Source organism: Tachysurus vachellii, chromosome 7, assembly GCF_030014155.1.
Source record: "Tachysurus vachellii isolate PV-2020 chromosome 7, HZAU_Pvac_v1, whole genome shotgun sequence".
Taxonomy (NCBI): domain Eukaryota; kingdom Metazoa; phylum Chordata; class Actinopteri; order Siluriformes; family Bagridae; genus Tachysurus; species Tachysurus vachellii.
In genome coordinates, this window is record NC_083466.1 from 23,861,588 (window position 1) to 23,884,837 (window position 23,250).

General features: G+C 41.9%; 1 protein-coding gene across 1 annotated transcript in view; it reads left to right on the top strand.

Moving 5' to 3' along the window:
* Positions 1-23,250, top strand: part of LOC132848956 (cadherin-2-like) — a 96,591-nt gene that overhangs the window by 2,001 nt on the left and 71,340 nt on the right. The gene's annotated exons all lie outside the window — the stretch shown is intronic.

Below are 23,250 nucleotides of genomic sequence, written 5' to 3' on the forward strand. Positions count from 1 at the left end.
CACAAAAACTTATTGTGGGCTCAAGGCCATGCTTGTGTGTGTGTGTGTGTATATGTGAACATAACAGAACAGAAAAACCCCACAGTATCAGATGTGCTTTCTGGTTTTTGAACATGTGTTGGTTGTTTTAAGGTGTTGTGCTGATATGTGTGTGTGTTGACTTGTGTGTGTGATGCAGATGTCCCTACAAGGGTAGCTTTGTTTTTGTGCGGACATCTGGCCGGTCCCAACAAGGACAATCTTTCTATATTTCAACCAAAACTGCAGCTTTTATATAAAAGTCGGGAGGTTTTTACAATAGAAGGTCCCAGCTGTGTGTGTGTGTGTTTGCATACTACTCAAAAAAGTTACCAAATGTCTTTTGTGTGGCTGTGAAAACGTGTCAGCAAATTTTGAAAGGTGTTCTGTGTGTGTGTGTGTGTGTGTATCACATCAGCTCCACGTGTGGTTCTGATCTATGGTGGGTGAAAACAAGCTTCAGACATGTTTAACCAATTAGTCCCACTGTTATGTGGGCTTAAAAGCCATGTTGTTTGGTTTGTACCGCAATAAAAGTTCAAGTTCTGCTTCTAATCACTGACTTGCACACAAAAAATCCAGTTTCTCTGAAGAGCCTTCAGAGTTTCCACTTCGTGAAATGTTGTTTCCGTCTCTGCCAAGCAGAAAAACAATGGAAAAAAAAAAACGGAGGAAAACAGCTTAAACAAATTCGGGTTTGTTCAAATAATAGAACTTTGTAATTGTCAGCAGCTAAAGGAAGAGTCACGCTTCTTACCTTTAGATGCACTGATACGACTCACACGTAAATAATGAAACGCATAACTGACTAAGGGTTTATCGAGTATTATTCCCTGGTTAAAGTAGTAGCCATGAAGTTAGTATTTTAGCTAGCTAGTAAATTAACTAGCTATTATATCAGCTAGTACATGTTAATGAAGGTGTAATAAATCAGGTACATCACAGGCAGATATTCTTTAGTTTATGTTTTCCTGGTTTAAATAGTGTCTGTAAAGCTAACACGTTAGCTAGTAGTTTTACTCAATATGTTAGCTAGTAGTGGCGCTCAAGTGCCGTTAGCTAGCAAGATAGGGTAGCTTTGAAGAGCATGTTTTCAATCATTCTTATGTTTAATACAAGCAGAATCTCGTGCAACTTAGCATTTATACAATTTTTTTTATAACTTCCTTAATGGAAAACCGAACAAATATAACTACATGTCTCATTTATTCAAATTCTATCCGAAGAACAATCATAACAATTGTAACAGCTTTCGCTGATGCACCTTTACATTTCCAGACATCAAAGCAAAACAAGGACATGTTTCCAGCTCACAAGTACCTGTCAAAGCAGGCTGGGGGAGAAAAAAAAAAAAAAGCTTTCCTTTCTTTTATTCTCTTGAGAAGCATCCTTGAGTCGTTAAAAACCCCAAGCTCGCAAAACATCTTCGAATGACTTCTGGAGCTTTTATGATCACTGAGCGTGTCCAATGCGTCTACTGTTAGAGAGCCATTCACTGGCCGTTTGGGAAATGAAGTCAGTGTCCCATTCCCATTCCTATTCCTGGGTAACTGCAGCCGGTTTTTCTTACAAGGCTCTAGAAGAAAAGAAATTCACGTTTAAATGACTTTCTGTTTGGTCATGGAGGCAACCGAGGCTCATGAAGAAACCAAAGGAATCTGAATAAATTAAGAGCTTTCACACCAAGTGAAAGTGTGAGACCGTGTTAAATGTTTTAGATCCTTTGGTGTTGTGTTTTTTTTTTTTTATGTGTGTGTATTGGTACAGCGAAAGAGAATTAGATTTCATATGCTTACAACCAGTGGCTTTTTAATTAGAAACAAGAATTCTGCCCTCAAGGCGCAAATGCTTCTCATTTTAGAAGCTACACCATCTTGGAACGATGCTCTCACAATGACTTCTTGACAGTTCTAAATGAACGTGTGAATGAAGCTCATATCCAGCTGCTCCTTAAATGGCTTGATGGTGTTTTGATGTGCTGCGACCAAATGAAGCAAAGCCAGTAATTATTGCCTCAGAGAACCCTCACCACGGTGTTAGCTCCTTCTGTGGGCCTGCATTCGATTAGAGATCCCGTCTGAGGGAACAGAGTGGGTCTGGGAGCTGCTGCTGGATTTCACACATTGGCTGCAGATATCACATGCTAACGGAGAGTGTGAGGTAGTATCCGAGAGACGAAGAGATGCGACGGGAGAGGGGGAGGGGTGTTAGAACGAGCCATGGAAAATGAAAGAGGGACAGAGTGAGGGGAATGATAATGTCATGGGTTAGAGGTCACCATTTGCTTTCTTTACCCTTTCAACCCACTGCACTCCCCACCATTGAGTCTGCTCCAATGGGGGCACTTTGCATTCTACAAGGTTTGGAAGATCAGCCAATAAGCAAGGCTCAAATGCACTAGTCCTCATTCCCGGGCAAGGCTCAGCATCCTCCCAACCTATTATCCGCTTGAAATTCCCTTGATAATTCAGCACCAGGCCTCCTCTGCCCCACCTTTTTGCATGTTGCACAGCCCAACAGGGACGCTAATGGCCGGAGACCGTGCTAATGAAACACCGTCCGCTAATGGTGGCCTCCTGTAGGGCACCGATTTTCACCAGACACGACTCCCGACGAGAGACCTCTCACTCTACTCTGCAATTTCTGCAAAAAGCAATGGCTTTTAATCATAGTGGTCACATATTACTGTGAGGGTTTGTTCATAAACCTCAACTTGATCAAAATTATTGCGAACGTATCACTCGCTTTATATGTGTTTTCTTACAATGTCTGCAATGTTTCTTTCCCCATTTACTTGCAAGGGGCTCATGGCTGGGTGAGGCAGGATTAATAGCATGCCAGGCTAGTGCGAGGAGGGTGGTAGTGGTGGTAATGGTGTGGTCAGGGGAAGGAGGGTATGTGGAGGGGGGCAGCCACATTCATTACTTTGCTTAATTGCAGCCTCGAGGCTGTAAATAATGATTGAAATAACTCTGGACTGACTCGTGCTGCAACCGCTTGTTGCTTTGTAACGTGGGCCTCAACGCTCACGGCTACGAAAGTCTAGAAATATGTAACACGTGTACGATGATGCATGTTGCTCATATGTCTCGACATCCTGGATTTTTGCATCAAGGTGCCGTTTCTGTTTGCAAAAGAAAATTCATGGCCTCATTGTGGCTAATTTAGGCCCAGAATAGTCTGACGTGAATAACATCACAGTGGCTACAAATTTTAGGAAACGGTGATATATCTTAGTAAAGAAGGAAGATCTTTCTGTATGAGATACATCTGTTCAGACAGATAACCACCATTACTAGAAGCTTTAAGGCACCATCAAAAGCTCCAGATAAGCTTATCTCATTCTTTATATAGTTGATAAGCTAAGGGAGCCATTACTTCTTTAAATGTACTCCATTTCAGTTCCATGCAGTAAGTTTCCTCACGGCTATTTTTAATAGATGCAGCGCCGATGCTTTGTAATGGCCTACCTTTTAAAGGCTTTTCTCATTTTTACCCGTGGCATCGTGATTCAGCCCGGCCATTACCACTATCCGTGCCTTAAAACTGGGTTAATGAATATTCCCCAAAGCCTAATTGAACAGCGTACACTTTCAAGGCGCCACCCAGCATCCTTCACCGCCTCCCCCACACCATTCTTTTCAAAGCCCATCCATCCTGCTTTCATTTCTCCTCGTCCTCCACCGCTCTTCTCCACTGCTTTGCATTTTTATTGCTAATGAAGCGTTCTCTGGCATGACGAAAAGGGCAGAATGTGGACCTGCTCCCTGGATTCCCAGTGTTTTTAGATCAAGAGAGAGAGAGAGAGAAAAAAAAAGAGATGAAAAGAGAAAGAGAGCGAGAGAGAGTGAGAGAGAGAGAGAAAGGGGGGAGAATGCATGTCCATGGTGAGCATGAGACCTTCTCAACCAGGGTCAAATTTGTAAGTGGGAAGCCACAGCTGACTGAGTTCACAATCTTGTCAAAACAAGCAAGTAAATAGTATCTCATGCAAAAGGTGCAAACTCTTAGCTAGACCCTTTCATTTATTTTTTATTAATTCAGCTCTGACTTTTGGCCCACAATAAGATAACTGTTTTTTATACCAGTATCTACATGCTACCAATATAGCTAACAGATAGCAAAACGTTTTGTTTTGCATACATTTGATGTCAATCTTTGATATGTTTTAAAAAAAAAATTGTTTTTTAGAGTTGGACTATATATCATTTTGGTGGCTATAACGCCAAGGGACAGATACAGAAAAGTTCATACATTCATTTTCTACTGCTTATCCGAACTACCTTGGGTCACGGGGAGCCTGTGCCAATCTCAGGCGTCATCGGGCATCAAGGCAGGATACAACCTGGACGGAGTGCCAACCCATCGCAGGGCACACACACACACACTCATTCACTCACGCAATCACACACTACGGACAATTTTCCAGAGATGCCAATCAACCTACCATGCATGTCTTTGAACCGGGGGAGGAAACCGGAGTACCCGGAGGAAACCCCCGAGGCACGGGGAGAACATGCAAACTCCACATACCCTGGAGGTGTGAGGCGAACGTGCTAACCACTAAGCCACCGTGCCCCCCCAGAAAAGTTCAAAATACCAATTTTTAAGTCAGTGTGTTAAGTGTATTAAGATGCGCACAGGCCAAATTTTTGAATAATTCCTAATTAACATGGTATTACAGACGATGGCATTCTGTTCCAACCCAAAAGAGTCCTACTAATGCAAATGGCCAGAAACACAGATTGTTCCCTTAATCCCACTGCATTAAATGTGAATGGATTAAACAGGGACTACATTACCACACATATTCCAAATCAAGCCAGTCCGTGAACCTGATTTAGCAGAGCGTCCCGGTCTCAATGGCGTCACCATTCACTGAATATTTTCCATCTCTGGCTCAATGAAGTGTTGTTAAGGATCTCTGGGATGCCTGCACGCACCATTACAGCAGCTCCTGCTACACCTTGAACCACTTTAGACTATTTAGAGAATAGTGTTTAGCCAAGCCTGACCCTCATGACCTAGTCCCTGTAAATCTGGCTCTGGGTTCATGCCCCCGAGGCATGTTTTTCATCTTACAGGGCATGTGTTTGGTTTTACACACGAGCGAGCAACTTTAAATCACATAATGCAGAGACCTTGTCTAATGACATGACTATGGTTTGACTACAGAGGAAAAAATGGTAACTCGGGTCCTGATCAAATCAGGCCCGGGATCTGCGGTGTAGTGTTGTCAGGCTTTCGGTTGTCAGAAGACGGATGGCGCACATGTGGCCTCGCACATCCTGCCGCTTAAAAACAACTGCAGTATCGGCGGGAGATGGATTCGATTTTGATTCCTAATGTGACACGCTGTAAGACATCAGGGAGAAACAAGATCCATGACTTCAGCTCACACGGCTCCCAATAAAGCCACCGAGTCAGTAGCTGATCTCACTTGCTCTTTGCTTCTTATTGCCTTCACTCCACTTTTTGGTTAAATCTTCATTCTCTTTTGTCTTCACGTCTGGACATGAAGAATGACCTGACTACAGAAATGTATCCCTTTTGATCCAGGCCACAATGTCTAGAGTATCTGGGCCAGAAATGCTAACTGCACTTTTTTTTTTTTTTGCAAGGTGTGATTTTTACCTCTTGAGGGAAAAGAAGGGAACCGATTGATGAGTTCATGGTCTATGGGAGGATCAATAAATTGTAATGAAGGTTGCATGTCGGTAAAAGATCCCGCTGATGGATGTGTAGAATCAGGGCACCGTGTCTTTATTGGACAGTGTCATGGCGAATCGTCCTCACATCCCTGTGGCTACGTTTATGACGCTTTGTCGCTTTTACCCTTCTGTATGTTTTGGAATCCATTATGTAGTTGTTATGTAGTTATGTAGCATGTCTCCTGAAGAAATGTGCCAAAAAAAAAAGACTAATGATTTTAACCATTTGTCTTTCTTAGCAGAGCATAATTGCGGCTGTTATAAATGCGTCACTGCTTTGTCTCTCAGTTCGTTAACATGTCTGCTTTGCATGACGATCCTTGTACCGCATTGCATTATTCATATGTTGTGAATTTCGTCTGAAACTCGTGAACTAGCATGAATATTCAGACAATATTTTTCATCCGTTTGTAGTCTATCGCCGCTCTCGTTTTTATAGGCCGACGGACGGGGAGATCGTGACACTGATTCCTCAAGTCTAAATCTATACTGTATTTTTTTTTTCCCAAAGAGAAAGAACAGAACATTTGGAACACGTTACAGCGATAGACCATACGGCTTTATGTACTCGTCTTTTATTTCGTCCTCCTTAAAAAGACAGATGTTGCGTTTTGACGGCATAAAGTACAGCCACTGATTTATGGTGGATCTTGAAACGTCTTTTGAAACAAGTTATGTCTCGCATAATTATATTATCCCAGCTATTTTGTAAAGACGGTACGGAAACGCCGGCTCTTTGAGACCTGCTGTTTTATAGCCTGCAGTTTATTGAGTGTGTTGAACTCATGGTCATCGGACATGTATCAAGTCACTCCGGCCTGCGACGACAGTCGTATAATTTTATGTTAGAGCATCTATTAAACCAAAGATGAGCTTATTGTGAGAATGTTTATTGTATATAATAAATATATTATATTAGCCTTAAGATTAAATATGTCCATGGTTTCGGTTTCTCTGGGTTTCCTTCCCCAATTCAAATAGATGCTTTCTTGGGTGATTGGCATCTCTAAATTGTCTGCAGTGTGTGTGATTTTGTCTGGCCAAGGGTTGGTACACTGCCCAGTGTGTCCCCCACCATGTGCCTAGAGTCCTCAGGGACAGACTCCAGGTCCCCCTATGACCCTGTGGCTTAGGGGATTGCTCTATACCTTTAAGGTTAGGGATTCCTCTGGGTTCTCCTCTGGGTACGGATATTGGCATTTCAATAAATTGTCTGAAGTATGCGATTATGCTTGCGAATTCTGACTTTTTGCGATGGTTGTTTCCCTGTTTAGACTGTCCCCGGCCTTGTGCCCTGAGTCCCCAGGGTAGACTTCAGGTTCCCTTTGACCCCCAGAAATGCATAACAGGGTGAAAGAAATCCACAAATTCACATAATGGGGGTCACTTCGCCTGTGTTTACCTTTGATTTGCATAACTGCAATAGGAGAGGGAAAGAAAAGGCCCCTCGGTTGTTCTCTCAGCTAGTTATTTCAGTACACGTTTAACAGTTAGAGTTGAGTATATCAACTTTTGGCAGCTTGGGTGCCCCTTGTGTTTCAGTGCCAGGTATTCACGACACGGCCAGACCTCGATTCTATGAGAGTGGCACAGCCAGTGTAGCTAATTGGTGAGCTCCTTTTAAGGTCAGTGACCTTTACGGAGCTGTGAGAGCTATTATTTTATTCATGTTTGACCACCTTGGCTTTTGCATTCTTATCACAGCAGGCAGTCTGGACAGCATCTTGCCTGGGTTGAGGTAGCACAGGACGTTTGGAATGTCCCGCTACTGATAAAGCTGTTAGCATGAATGTTAGCCTGCCTCTTCCTCTCTCTCTCTCTCTCTCTCTCTCTCTCTCTCTTTCTCTCTTTCCCTCTATCTCTTTCTCTCCCGGCTCTCAGGTCATTATCAGAAGCAGAGAATGTGAGTGACACTGACATTAGGCAGTTCTAGCGTTCCGTTTTTTTTTTTTTTATCTACTTCACCTTCCTTTTTTGTTGTCTGGTGTGAGCCTGTTTGCCCTTGGCATATAATTAGCCCGCCTCAGCTCTCTTGGCCCACGAGGCTGGCAGGTTTGTGTCCACTGAGAGTTCTATCAAGTGAACCCCCAACCCCTCTCTGCTCACTCGCATCCTCTCCATTTGCCACTTGGTCAAATTTCACATGATCCATCACACGTTTTAGCCGTCTCTGCATCAAAATCGAAAAAAAAAAAAAAAAAAAAAAGAAGCAACATCTGAACTCCACATTATTGTAGTTCCTCTCTCTCTCTCTCTCTCTCTCTCTCTCTCTCTCTCACACACACACACACACACACTCAATCTCTGCTGCTCTCACCACAAGCCATAATTTTGTACACCGAGAGATGACAGTCATTTTCCAGCTGTAGTGTCTGCTCATGAAAATGAAGCCTCTTTGTCAGGTATATGATTGTGAAAGACACCTGTGTCACCGCAGGAGGGGACGGCATCATGGGACGAACATTTGATATGCCACATTTGTGCCTCGCTTGCTTTTTCTTGTACAGACTCGCCTCCTTCTCGCACAGAGGCACACCGAGGGTCTGTGTTAACCTAGTCCACATTTTTGCGGGTTGAATTTGATTTACCTTCATGTTGCCGCGCGGAGAGAGTTCTACGACCTGCACGTCTAATGAGAGGGAGTAGAAATAGCAGTGCTGACCTGGCTTTCTGCTCCAGTCGATGTAGATGGGGGAGGGAAGCGGCAGACAAAAGAAAGAGAGAGCAGCCTGGCACTTGGCAGACAACAGATCAACACTTGCAGAGAAATGTTTATTCTAGTAAAAAGCTTCCTTGTGTGTTTTCTCTCCTCCTCATTCTTTTTCTTGTGTTTTTTTTTTTTCCCCCTCCTCATTCCTTTTTCTTCTTTTTTTTTTTTTTTTCTTTCTGTGAGGGGTGAAGGCTGTTTGGCTTGATCTCGTGTCTCCTCCTCTACAAAGAGGCCCAGTATGCACTGCTCTGCCGTTGTTGAGCTGCCAGTCCACCGAGCAACTCAATGTCCCTTTTATTTAGACCCCTCTAGCTCGTTCTCTTCTTCTGCTTCTCTTTCTCCCTTGCACGCTCTTTCATTCTCTGTCCTTTTTCGTCCGGTCCGTCTTCTCTGGTTACGCTTTATACTCCAAAATTTCTACCGTCCTTTCTATATACTCACACGAAGGACAATTGAGAAAGGAGCGCACTTCAATAATAATGGGAAAGGTAGTGGAATTGAAGTGTAGTACATGGTGTCCAGGGATGTCCTTAATTAGCTGTGCAAGCAAAGTGCTGCGCAAGATGGCCTTAATGCTTACAAAAGTTGTAAGCACATGTGTGTGTGTGTGTGTGTGTATGCTAGCTCAGTAGAGCACATGTACATGGATGTACAAATTCTTAAAGCTCTAAGTGTCTGTTCATATGAGCCATTAAACAGCACTCTGGAGTGCGGCATGACAAAGAAGTAAATGGTTGTTTACCTCATGCTAGCGCTATTATGGCAAGCTAATTCGAGTCGTTGTTTTTTTCACTCATGGATAGAGATATTTTTGAAAACGCTGAAATTTATAGACGAGGTCACCGGCTGCTGCGACACGTCGGACGAAGTTTCTTTTGTGTTTTTTAATAGAGATGCAGGAAGTCAGTCTGCCAAAATGCTGAAAATGTAAACACGAATGTAAATATCCTGGATTATCTCCAGCGGCCAAACTCACAGCTCTGAATGTTGACGTCATTAACGGGATAACCTTGGATTTAACCTTCCGTGTTCTCTTCCTGGGATTTCTCCAGCTTTGTTCAGTCTTGGGATTGCCTCTTCTATCTATTCTATCTTCTATCACCATGCCTGCTTGCTCCTCTATTACTTGTTTGTCTGTTCAGATATGGAAGTCCCATAGGATCTGTTAGAGCTTTGTTATTTTCTACTACTCCGTATTCGGCGTCTACAGAATGTCCGGCTTCGTCTCCTCTCGAACGTTCATGTATGATCCATAACCCTGTGCTGTGTGATGTTTCTGTATCGTGCACCCTGCCGCTTGGTGCTTGATTGTCTTGAGGGCTTCTTATTCTTTCATCTTAACCCTTCTGCTTTCATTGATCTAACAGCTGAGTGCTGGATCACTTTTTGGATTATTTCCATACCTCTAGTGTCTTGTACTGTTGCTGTCTCCTTTCTACCCCTGACATCTCAGTGTTCATTGTGTAGGCTGTTGATCAGCTCCTCTTTTCCTCAATCCTACCCGAAGCCTCCGTTAAACACACATCCAGGAAACAATTCAACCAGTAAATCTTTCTTTCGTATTCTTTTTTTTTTTTTTTCTCTTTTAGTTGTGGTTTCTTTGACGTGTTTTGAGCAGGGTGTGGCTCTCTATACAGAGCACGACTGTTTGTTCTCCGAATCGGGGCATCAGGTTTCCCCGCTGCCAACGCCTGTCTCCTGGAGCTTTTGGATCTCCATGCATGACACTCGTAGGACTCCGGCTGCCATAATAAATCAACCATGAGCTCATCTCCTGGAAAAGAACAAGGAGGAGGAGAAGAAGAAGGAGGAGGAGGAGGAGGAGGTCAGAAATAATGGTCTGTGCTGAGATTTCTCAATCCATGCTCTTTTTTTTTTCTCTTTCTCCCACTCATCTGATTCAGCTCATCAGGTAATTGCTTCCTGTTCGAGGCAAGCCAGGTGCAGGGAAGTGAAAGAAAACACAATGATGCACTGAAGAAGTGAATTTCAAGGATTTCAGGATGACAGTAGAATCATGTATTGAGTAAGATCATGTACGTTATAATAAGCGGAATCATCAGATGCGTTCTCAAGCCCTGACGGATTTAGCTGTGGTACAGAGGTGATGGTAAACGTAGGAGATGATAGTAATTGACCCTGATCCTGTAACCACACGAACAAAGGTTTGCTTCCTCTCTGGGAGGCAGAAAAACAGCGATCAAACACTTCCCACCCGGAGCTTGGGTTTCACAGCTGCATTTCCAAACGGACACGTTCGTCTTCCTCCTCTCTTTTCTTCTCTCTTATCTCCAGCCCTTTTTTTTGTAGTCTTTGCCCATCCCTGTTTTTTTTTTTTTTTCCTCCTCCTACCTCTTTCTATGATGGATGGTTCATGCTGGCCTTCTGACCTTCAGCGCTGACCTCTTCTGTCAGTCTTAGTCCAGATAAATGACTGATGAAGAATAATTGATGGGGTTTCAGATTCAGGATTTAGAGCGATACCCGAAGATTACGTCGTTCCTCTTTCCCTCGAGTCGTCTAGCAACGTCTAGCACTCTGACGAGTTAGAGGTGGACGAGTTACTCTGTTGCGCCTCCATTAATTCCTCAGAGGGAGGCTATCGAGTCAGAGACCTCCACTAGACACAGAGAGCATCACGTTGATTTATGTAATAGAAGATCTTGTATGTGTGTGTGTGTGTGTGTGAGTGAGTGAGTGAGTGAGTGAGTGAGTGAGTGAGTGAGTGAGAGTGTGTGTGTGTGCTGTAAGGTTTCCAGGAGCTTCATCCCCAGCTCTAAAGACCTCACTTGTCAGTGCCTCCCTCTGTGTGATCTTTCATTTCATTTAATTTATTTATATCTAGAGAGAACACATCAAGGGCAAGCTTTAATTTACAGCCGTGCTGAGTTACAAAAAAAAAAATGCACAGAAGATGCGAACGAAAGCATGAGAGACTGTAATGAACAGTAGCACTGAAATGGAACTTTTTGTTTTTTTATCTTAAATAACTTCTAACTTCTAACACCGTATTAAGAATATAGGGCCATTTGGAGGTGACAGATCAGCTGCCGTTTCCAGAGCGCCAAACAAAGCGAAACACACTCCTCCATCTTACACACTGATGTCACTAGGCCTCCTATCAGCTCTGCTGGCGTCAGTGTTTACTGTGACACAAACCAGAAGCCATGAGCAGGAAACATTACAGTACAAGCTTGTGTGTGTGTGTGCGTGTGTATGTGAGTGTGTGTGTGTTTGGATACTGTGATAAACCACATCTGCATGGTCTGGAATGTGTACGGTCCAATTACAGTCTGGAGTGCAGGAGGCATCTAGCCAGAAGGGGCACTGCTTCTGCTTAACATCCTTTACCGGCCCAAATGACAACATAAATCTAAAACCGGCCGCTCTGTCGTCCCTCTCCTCCTCCACTAAATGTGACATGGCCTGAATTAAAGCCCGTCTTCCGGCCCACGCTAACTGCCCCGGATCGGGCCACTTTGAGACGAGGCGGGTTTAACAGCGCAATAAGCAGTTCAAGACGACAAACAAACTCCTTCACGATCGCTTGTTGATGGTTTGTAGCGCGCCATTTTCCCTCAGTCCTAACCGTAGCGTGCTCACAGCCGACATGCACGCACAGAGCGAGGAAACGGCATAATTGTCCTTGTTTATGGAACGTAATACACACGTTGGCTTGTGAGCGCAGCAAAGCGCCAGGAGGTAATTTGATCGACCTGGCGATGGTAGACATGGAAACGTCCAGCTCATTAAGGATGCAAAGCCTTCGCTCTGTTTATCTTCTGCTCCACTCCCACTCCTCCAACGCACACACTCATCTTCTGTAAAAGAGCTCATCGTCTTTCTCCGTCTGTTTGTCTTTCTTTCCCTGTTTCACTGCTATGAAAGCATCATCTCACAGTTGTCTGTTAAAGTATGTCAAACACTGGAGACTCCTTACCTAAAAAAAAAAACAAAAAAAAAAAACAAAAAACAACAACAACCCCAAGATGATTAAAGAAATAAACAAATAATTCTACAGAAATCTTCACCTCAGTTTGTTTTAGTGGAGTTTCCACTTTACCGGTAAGTTGTTGCTATAGTAATGCTAAACTAACTGACCAATCAGAATTCAGTTAGATTAGTTTCTTTAAGTTTATTTTACTCCATTTATATCATTGGAGTAATCGTTTGAAAAAAAAAATAAAAAAACTCTCACTTTTTTGTCCTTCTTGGGTTCTGATTATGACAGAGAGAGAGAGAGAGAGAGAGAGAGAGAGAGAGAGAGAGAGAGAGAGAGAGAGAACAAATATAAGTAGGTAGGATTGTGTCTACCATTCTAGATTTCCACATTATTTTACAAAGCGGTAAGTGATTTGGGACGCAGCCTTAATTTAACTATTTATTTGAAGAGTGAAAGCATGATGCAGTGATGATCACTTTACATTTACAGCATTTAGCAGACACACTTATCCAGAGCAACTTACATTTAACTGAGCAACTGAGAGTTAAGGGCCTTGCTCAGGGGCCCAGCAGTGGCAGCTTGGTGGATGTAGGATTTGAACTCACAGCCTTCCGATTGGTAGCCCAACACCTTAACCAATAGGCTACCACATCCTTTTGATTTGTGCTTTTGGCTCCACCCATAAACGAACGTACGGTAGAGTTAATTTCGTCAGACGAGACGAGACGAAATATGTTCGTCAACAACCTTTTTTTTCATGACTAAGACGAGACGATGACGAGACTGCACCACTGTCCAAAAACTCTGACTAAGACTAAATTAACATGCATTATTGTTGGCGAAAAAAGACGAGACGAAAATGTTTTGTATAAAATAAAAACTAAGATAAAATCTCTCTTCATTTTCGTCTACAATTGTCTCTGCTTTTTCATCAGCTGTTACGCCTTTAAAATATTCACAACGAGTTCGCGGCTTCGTGCTGTTTAGTGTGTGCATAGAAATAATTCGTCCACACGCCGCTCAAAAAAAAATCCTGAGCGCAAGTCCACCCCTGGTCAAGGCAGCTTTTTGTGTTAAATTATATTTCCTGTCGCTGCGCAGGCTCTTTTATTGTACATGACAGCTTATGTCCCGATGACCGGTCTTTGCATTACGATTAATTAAGTATCAATAAAGTAAAAAATATGATGTGCAGTCAAGTTCGAGTGTAACATATGTGAAACACTTTTTTTACTGAAATGTTTATCAGTAATAATCTCAGTAATAATGTGTTATTTTAAAAAAAGTCTACAATTTCTTGACTAAAACTAGACTAAAATTAAAAGACTTTTAGTCGACTAAAACTTGACTAAGATACCTTGAGTTTTCTTTTGACTAAAACTAGACTAAAATGACGAGACTTTTAGTCGACTAAAACTTGACTAACTAAAAAAAGATATGTGAATGACTAAATATGACTAAAACTAACAAGGACATTTGGCACAAGACTAAGACTAAGACTAAATTAAAAATAGGTGACGAAATTAACACTAACGTACGGTTCTTTTTTTTCGAGAAACTGCCATCAAAGGAATTTAGTGAAGATGCTTAGATTAGACATGGATCAGTTGGCAATGGGAATGAAAACGGAAAAAAATGGGGAATGATGGATTTGTAAAGGAAGTGCTCTGTATTTTATTCCCTTAATCTTACATTTGTAGTCGTCGTCCAACCCGAATCCACCAACCAATTGCCCCAACACACACACACACAAAACTCTTCTTATTCTCTCTCTCTGTAAGTAAGGACAGAAATCGGAACCTGCAGTTGCTGACTGGAAGACTTTAGTAGCAGTTGTCTTCTATTACTTCAGGCCTTGGTGGCAATTTCAGGCAGCATCTCCGCTCACATGTAGAGCAGCCGTCTGGACTCGGTGACGCTGACTGTTTGAGCAGCTCCAAAGCTCACCTAGGTGACGGCATTTTTTTTCTTTGAGTTGGCAGTTTCTTTTCTTTGAGACTCTCTCACAGAATTTACGCACCCGTTTTTTTGTTTGTTTTTTCCCTTCGTCTGAACAAACAGAAGTGAATAGCAGCCGAGCCACTACGCTGATAAAAGTGTAGAAAGTTCCATTTTATTATAGCTTCGAATTTTGAGCTCTCAATACTGTTTCTATAGCAACAATTCGCATTTGTACGGTTTAAAAAAAGTGTTGTTGTATAACAAGGTCCTTGTTGTATGAAATATTTGGTAAAGAGGCATTTATTTAATGTTTAAGGACGGAGTCTAGAATGTTAGGAAGTCTGTAATCAGAGGACTGGGTGCTTGGTGACATGATGAAAAAAAAAGCTGTGTCTTTTTCAACTATTAATTTTGATAAGCAGAAATCTGAGCGACTGTAATGTACGTGAGAACAGCAACATGTCTCATAGAAAAGGTTTGATAGATTTATGTCAATCAAACTAGCCAAAAAAAAAAAAAAACAAGTCAAAAACTAGCCAATAACTAATCCAATTAGCAATTTAACTAGCTTTAAACTAGCACTAAAAACAAGCCCAAAGGCGATCCCAAGGTAGTTCAGAAACTAGCTCAAAGAACTAGCACTATTAGAGTCCAATGAACATTTAAACTGGACCAAAAAAAAACAAGCCCAAAGGCTATAAAAACACTAGCACAAATCACTAGCTAAAAACTAGCCAAATCTCAAACTACTGTATATCCCAGTCCTGTACCTAAAAGACATATTTTCCTCTTACTGTTATACACTGTTGGCTAAAGTAGTTAAAGCTCTGGGTTGTTGATCAGGGTTCAACCAGCACTGCCAAGCTGCCACTGTTGGGCCCTTGAGCAAGGCCCTTACTTAACCCTCTCTGCTCCAGGGGTGCTGTACCATGGCTGACCCTGCGCTCTGACAGGATGCACTTATTTCCAGGGATTTCAGAACAACGTAACAGATATTGCGTCATCGGGTAGGCGTGGCCTATTTGATAATCTAACCCTAACCCTAAACCTAACCGTAGTTATTGGTTGTTTATTTGTTTTCGAAAACAGCTTAACTGTAAGATAATAAAGCATAATAGATATAAAATATAAAATCTACCTGTATGACTGTTTTGTCCTTCATTATCCATCGTAGGTATGCTCTTTTTTTTTTTTTTAAAAAAGAGGGCGTTTTCCAAGGCCTCCAGAAACCACGCCCACTTTACGCCGTGGTAACGAAACCCCTGGAATTTTGTGAATGCCGCGCTCTGACACCAACCTCCAAAGTTGGGATATGCGAAAAAGAAATTTCACTGTAATGTATACGTGACAAAATGAAGACTATTCATTTCTATTTGACGGTAACTCACTGTATCAGAGTTAGAAAACCTAAACTTAACTGTTTTTAGTAATAAAATCATCTTACCTGAAGACTGACAGCTGGTGAACGCAATCCCGTAGTGAAGTGGAAATTCTTTTATTCTTTATTTCTAAAATATTTGTAAACAAACTATTTATTACGTTAATATGTATTCGATTGCCGAAAAAGGTTTTCGAACAAGCCACGATCCTGGAGTGACCTGCCCATCTGTTACCATAGAAACCCTGTCTCCTTACCAGTAGCCCCTCCCTCACTACAGAAATCTCATTACTCTTTACTGTCTCACAGTTTAAAAGTAGCCCAATTCTGTGGGAAAACCGCTGACTTGGCAACCCTGCATGGTGCGTCATTACATGAACTACAAGATATTATGTAGCTATAAATGGATAAAAAGTATGATGTCGTGTTCTTGACCTGATGATATCGTCATACATTATGAAAATAAGAAAAGTAGCTTAATGCTGCGTCACACCGTCCCAAAGATGATTATTTTCCTCCGACAGCATGACCTTCGAGTGTATTATTGCTTATATACGTTTCATAACAACTAGCATTTCATGGTTTATGAGGTTGTGGGTCAGTTGTGGAAAGAATTCCTTTCTCTCTCTCTCTCTCTCTCTCTCTCTCTCTCTCTCTCTCTCTCTGTATGTTTTCTGTCTCCGTGGGAGGCCACAAAGGAACATGACCCCACCCTCCTTCCCACTCACTGGCCACGCAGACTATTCAGACTGTGATCTCATGTTGTTTACACAAAGCGCAAGACTGAGAAAGCATTAAAAGCCCCAAAAATGGTTTTATTTATTTATTTCTTTTTCTTTTTTCGCTTTTTTATCAGAGATACTGTGCATCGGGTGTCGTTTCCACTCGAACGTTTGAAAAGGGTGCTTTCTGATCTCGGAAAAACCAGTGCTTACATGTCGGCTCGGTTGAATTGATTTCCCCAGCCGTTTTTTTTTTTAGCTAGTTGAAGTGCACAGCTCGGTGAGCGGATAGAGGAGATTTGCCGTGTGGGTATTGGGGCTTTAATATAGAGAGGGACAGAATTTATAGCTGATTATTTCAGCTTTTCTCATGAGCTTTACCAACCTGTGTGCTAATATTGTTCTGTGTGTGTGTGTGTGTGTGTGTGTGGATCGCCAGCGTAAGCAAGCAAAGGCGCGCCTGAAAGTCGACTAGATCCCGAGTGCGGAGTCGGCGCACGGAGTTCACAGAGCACCGGAGCGCTCGTAAATTCTGCTACACTCATAATTACAGCCTATGAGTCTTTGTAGCTTTTGCAAATGAGCGGTTTTCCTTGTGCGACCTATTAAATTTCCGCTGGCAAATTGAATAAGTGGAGGGAAATGACAGCTGCTGGTGGGCCGGCGTTCAGAACGTGAAAGCCTTGTTTATTCCGGGTGTTCAACAGTCAGCTCGTTGTCTCCGAAGGCCTCGGGTCAGTCGCACAATAACGAGGCATTGTGCTGCGAAAATGCACTGCAGCCATCGGTGGATTTTTACACTTACTCTTACTCCACCCATCTTGACTCAGAGAGCACTGACAGGTGCATTAGAGGCAGCTGTTTCCCTGAATTTATGAAACGTTTCACCATTTTCAGTGCGATTTGATCAGTTTAGTCAGAAACCAGGTGGAACTTGAAGTGCTGAAGCAAAGCTGTTTACCTTGATCTGGCCTTGACTGGGATGGTGGAGAGAAATTCATACTAGGTTTGGTGTATGTGTGTGGGTGGGTGTGTGTGCGTGTGTGTGCGTGTGTGTGTGTGTGTGTGTTTGTGTGTGCGTGTGCAACTTCAGTGTTGGATTTATTTATTTATTTAGTTAGTTAGTTAGTTAGTTAGTTGAGTGAGACCTTTATTTTGGTGGATTTTCGGACAGAAAATAATAAACATTGTTTTTTCTTCCCCATCGCAGATTTTCTCTGCATTCATTTTCCTTTTCTTTTTTCCTTTCATTGTGAACAAAAAAAAAAAAAAAAAAGATTTTGTTGTTACTATAGTCTTGAGGCATTTTCTTCTAGGTGAAACCCTTTGATCCTCACACACACACACACACACACACACACACACACACACACACACACACACACACACACAAACACACACACACAATGAAGTAAACTGCAGTCATTGCCCTTGTCTCTTGAATGACTCGTTATAGGCACAGTGTCACGCTCGTGTTCTTTCTCACATGTTGGTTTCATCACAGCTCTGTGAACTGAACCGTATCGTAAGCAGGAGGTGAACATGAGCGGGAGGCTGCTGAGCCAAATCTGTCCTAAATGGTAGCATTTGAGATACACAACTTATGTTTTTTTTTTTTTTTTTTAATTGCTTAGCTGTAAGGAGGAAGTTACCTGGGACCTGAATAGTTTCATGCAATCATATTTATACTTTTGCGGTGTGCGTTATGATTTATTACAATAAAAGGAGCAGAAAAACGCTGACTGAATACTCATTTGCTAAGTGCAAGCTTCTGAAATATGGAGTGCTGACCTCATGTGAATTTGATTAAGAAAACCCTTTATTTAGCTTTATTCAGGACGTGGAGAGGATGTAATTATAGGAAAATAATCAACGACGGAGTGGTGTGATGTGTCAAGATGTGAAGCAGAGTCACTGTTACAGCCCTGAAGTTCATTCATTTGTATATTTATAAAAAAAAATTCCATTACATCTTGTTTTTCTTTTGATCTTTTATAAAGAAGAAAGCAACTCTATTGTCGTGTTACAGGAAGAAAAAAAAAACAAAAAAAAAAAAACAAACAAAAAAACACTTTTGAATTGCTGAAGACTTTGCTGTGTGGGGTTGAGGCACGGGGTTTACCACTCCATGTTCTCTGGAACCATGTGTAGAATAAGTGGTTCAGAATATGGATGGATGGCAGGGTGGGATGGATGGATGGATGGATGGATAGATGGACGGGATATATGGATGATGGATGGCTGGCAGGATGGATGGATGGAAGGATGGCTAGTTGGTTGGATGGTTGGAGGGCTAGATGAATGGCAGGAAGGAAGGATGGATGGATTGATTGACGAATAGATGGATGGATGTAAAGATGGGTGGATGGATAGTTGGAGGAATAGATGAATGACAGGGTGGATGGATCAATGGATGGATGGATAGATGAATGACAGAGTGGATGGATCGATGGATGGATAGATGAATGACAGGGTGGATGGATGGATGGATGGATGGATGAATGTAGATGGATGGTTGGATGTATTGATGGTTGGATAGATATTTGGAGGGATAGATGAATGACAGGGTGGATGGATAGATGGATGGATGGACAGATGAATGACAGGGTGGATGGATAGATGGATGAATGGAGTTGGATGGTTGGATGTATTGATGGGTGGATGGATAGTTGGATGGATAGATGAATGACAGGGTGGATGGATCAATGGATGGATGGATAGAGGAATGACAGGATGGATGGATCAATAGATGGATGGATAGATGAATGACAGGGTGGATGGATGCATGGATGGTTGGATGAATGGAGTTGGATGGATAGACGTATAGATGGATGAGTAGAGTACCAGTAATGGAAACCTTACAGACCGTCTGTTCCTAAACACTGACCCTGGAGACTCCTTCTATAACTGTCAGACAGCCGTTACCATAGAAACGATATGGTATTGATTTGTCTTGCAGCTGTAACTAGCAGCTGGTATAAGAGCTGTTACAGTTAACAGCTTATCCTTAAACATAAAGCTGTGTAATATCACATAATAATAATAATAATAATAATAATAATAATAATAATAATAATAATGATATCTTATGAGCCGTAATGACTTGGTTTCTCTGCTGAAATCTTAACAGTAAAGGTACATTTTATATGCAACATGTTTTAGCTGTAAGCTAGGGAACGGTTTGTTTTCCCAGTTTGAGGCTAAATACATCTTTCATCCTGAACTTTTGGAAAAACCGCATGAATTTGGAGAGTCTTTCAGTGGCTGTCAGATAAATGAATGAAGACTCCTTAGCCAGCCTTTTACTAAAAAGTCCTGCGTGACTCTTAAAGGAGAGAGTGAAGAGCCGGGCTTGTCACTTTAGGTTTATGGTTAAAAAAAAAAGTGACAACTGGACTAGACACTGGAGAGATAGAACAGGGAGAGGAACAGAGAGTGAAGAGTGATGGAGAGAAATAAAGAACATGTCTCAGGTGAGAGTACGTGTTTGCTGGGTAGGTAAATAAATAAATATATATATATATTGGATTGTTTTTGCTCCTTTCATGTATTTTGGGGCTTTTATTTTTAGTGTAATCAAAGAATAAGCCACAGGGGATGCTTGTGATGTATGCAGCAATCCTCTGTGAGGATTCAGAGCAGCCTGTATGAAAAGGCTCGTTGTCGCTCGAGGACGAATAAGCGTCTCGGGCCGTATCGCCGATCTGACCTTCAGACATATTGCTTACCAAGTGGGACCTCTTCCGCCTCTTTTTCTCGCTCCTGGCTGGTGGCTGTGGCATTAAAACACAACAAATTCATACCACTTGTGTTACAGTGGTTTTAATGAATACATATTTTGTCATCAGAAGACATCCAGTAAGAGTGTGCTAGCAGTCAGGAGTAGCACCTGGATGTGTATGGCAGCGTGAGGAGATCTCTCGGCAGGTTACCCGTGCTAAAATGTGTAGGGGTTTATTTTCAGTCTTTGCTGAACGTTATTCTTAGGCTCCACATGCCTGGGTGGATAATAGCCACCCTATAAATGGGGTGGAAGCCAAGTTCTAACACCTCGGCACGCTCGTTTTCATCCTTTCACAGCGGAGGGGTTGACAGGAGCGCAGGTGTTAATTGTCCGAAAGTCACCTGTTGCAGGGAAGCACTTAAAAAGCTTAAAGGTGTCAGTGCATATCTCATTGCACTCTTTTCTCTGTTGACAGCAAATGGCTTTCTGACTACGAGACCTTTCTCAGGCTCTAAAAACATTCATTATGCGGTGTCGGTGTGACGGGGGCGGAAGACGCCGTCGTATTATCGGCCGACAGCTCAGTGGCATTTTCTGCTGCTTTCCACTCTTTTTGGCTACACACTTTAGGAGGCAGATGAAATCATAGCTATAAGACACCGTGCTGTACGGAACAGTGAAGACAAGCAGACATGACACTGGAAGGGAGTTTTTGAAAGAAGGAAAAAAAAGATTTCTTCTTTGCTTGGCAGACATGAAACGTATAGTCCTTTTCACCCGGTGATGAGAAAATGTGTGAGAGATGCTGTGTGCTTTCTTTTTCAACAAGGTAGTAAGTTGCTATGAATCATAGCTGATTGCCCTTTTATAGGCATTTAACTTGATTGGGGGTGGGGGAGGGGGGTGGAGAGAATCCGAGCTCAAATCTGAAACAAACAACAATCACAATAATAAATAAATAAATAAATAAATAAATAAATAAATGATAATAATAATAATAATAATAATAATAATAATAATAATAATAACAATAATAATTATTATTGTTATTATTATTATTATTATTATTATTATTATTAGTAGTAGTAGTAGTAGTAGTAGTAGTAGTATCATTATTATTATTATTATTATTATTAATAATCACATTTAATACATTTAAAATGAAGCTCAAAGTGCTTTGCAATGTGTTAAATGAGAAAGTTAAAGAAGGAACAGCTTTAGGGGAAAAAATAGCAAATAATAAATTGGCAAAAAAATAATAACAGCAGTAACAGAAAGAAGAAAATATCAACAAAATAGTACTAAAAAAAGAATATATAATATTTCAATCTAAAATTTAAACTTTACTTTAATTAAAAAAAATCAACATCCAATTACAGTCTAAAATGAATAATAAGTGTTTTGTAAATGATTTTGTTTAATCAGCAATAGCAGCCTGTTGAATGTTTATTAGTGATGTGTACCAAAAAAAAGAAATAAATAAATAAAGGCTGCTTGGTGCCGTTTTAAGTTCTGCATGAAAGCTAGCGCAGTAAGCTACCAACCGAGCCTGAAATTAGAAACATATCACAAGTCGTGTGTGTCAATGATGAGCTTGTAGCTTTGCTCTATTTTACTGGCCTCCCAGAATGAGTTGCTTAGTGAAAAAGAGGAAAGTGGGATAGAAAGAGAGAGAGAGAGAGAGAGAGAGAGAGAGAGAGAGAGAGAGATTGGACTTCCCCCAGGCTTTGTGCAATGGATCTGACATGGATAACACTGTTGTGTTTGTAGTGTAGGAGCACCGGACTGCTCGTACATACAACCTTCTGCTTGATGAACGCGCCTCGAGGCAACACACAGGTCGCTGGGAATATGGAAAAAGCAGCGGGTTGTCCCGGGCAACAGAGTGCTCTCGTCTTGAATTTCCCTTCAGCGCTCTTGGCAGTGGGACTCGAGCTAATTACAAAGCAGGAAACCAAATGAACACTAGTGTCTATGAGTACTCATATTATGTCATGTGGGCTTCTTAAGTGCTCCAGGATTCAGTTAATTAAGACTCTACATTGAGTTTAGATTTTCTCATAAATCAGTCCAATTAGCCAGGCTTGTAATCCATGTCAGGCCACCGACCATTTGTAGTAATAACAACTTAAATACATAGATGCCTTAGATAATTTGTGTCGAGATCGAACAGAACCCATTGATAAAACCAAGGGAGAAGGCAAGTGAACAAGACTTGATCTCCAATCCTTCTCCGTATTACATTAAAGTGGATAAAGAGTTCGACTTCCTTCGACGTCACACAACAGGTCATCGTCGTCGACGTCCATCAGCCAAAGTTCTAATCCGGATATGAGGTAATTGGTTCAAAGGAAATTCTTACCCTCAAAGAATGGAGTACAATTAAAGCAACGTAAAAAGACACGTTAATTAGTTTATAAAAAATGCATGACTTGGAAATAACTTAAGTATTGACCCTTGCTCTCTGAGCACTTGAGCTGTTTTTTAAAGCCGCCCTCTGAAGACAGCGGTAATTGCAGACTCTAAACGAGGAGGCAGAGGCTCGTTTCTGCATTCAGTTAATATGAACGCTATCATGGTGTGCAGGGAGTCTTTAATAGGCATTTTCAAGTAGAGCTAAAGCAAATTAAACCTGATGGGCCTCCTGTCTCGTACGGCAGGCCTTAATGCGCTAGTGATGGACTGAAGATCTCGGCTTGGAATGCATCGAACGATAAATCCGCCCTTGCTCCCACGGCCCTTTGCGCAGCTGGTAATTGGCCATTAGGCCGGCATGCAAGATGGAGGAGCCAGATGTCTGGGTAGTGGCCGGGACTCCACGGTGGGTTGTTAAGATGGGGAGGGGGAATGGAGGTTGTAAAAAGAGAGAATATCGGGGGCTGGACAGTGTCCCTCATTAAACGCGATGGTGCTTGGACTGGTGGGGACCATAAAAAGCAGTGTAATGATCTTAGCAGAGGAGCTGCTCAGTTTGCCCCACACTTTGAGCTGAACAGTAAAAGGAATCAACGAGCAGGAGAGGGGGTTGGAAAAAAGAAATTCCCCTAAGAACCCCAACTGTTGCTCACAGCTAGGGCACACCTGTCCTTGAGTATATGAAAGT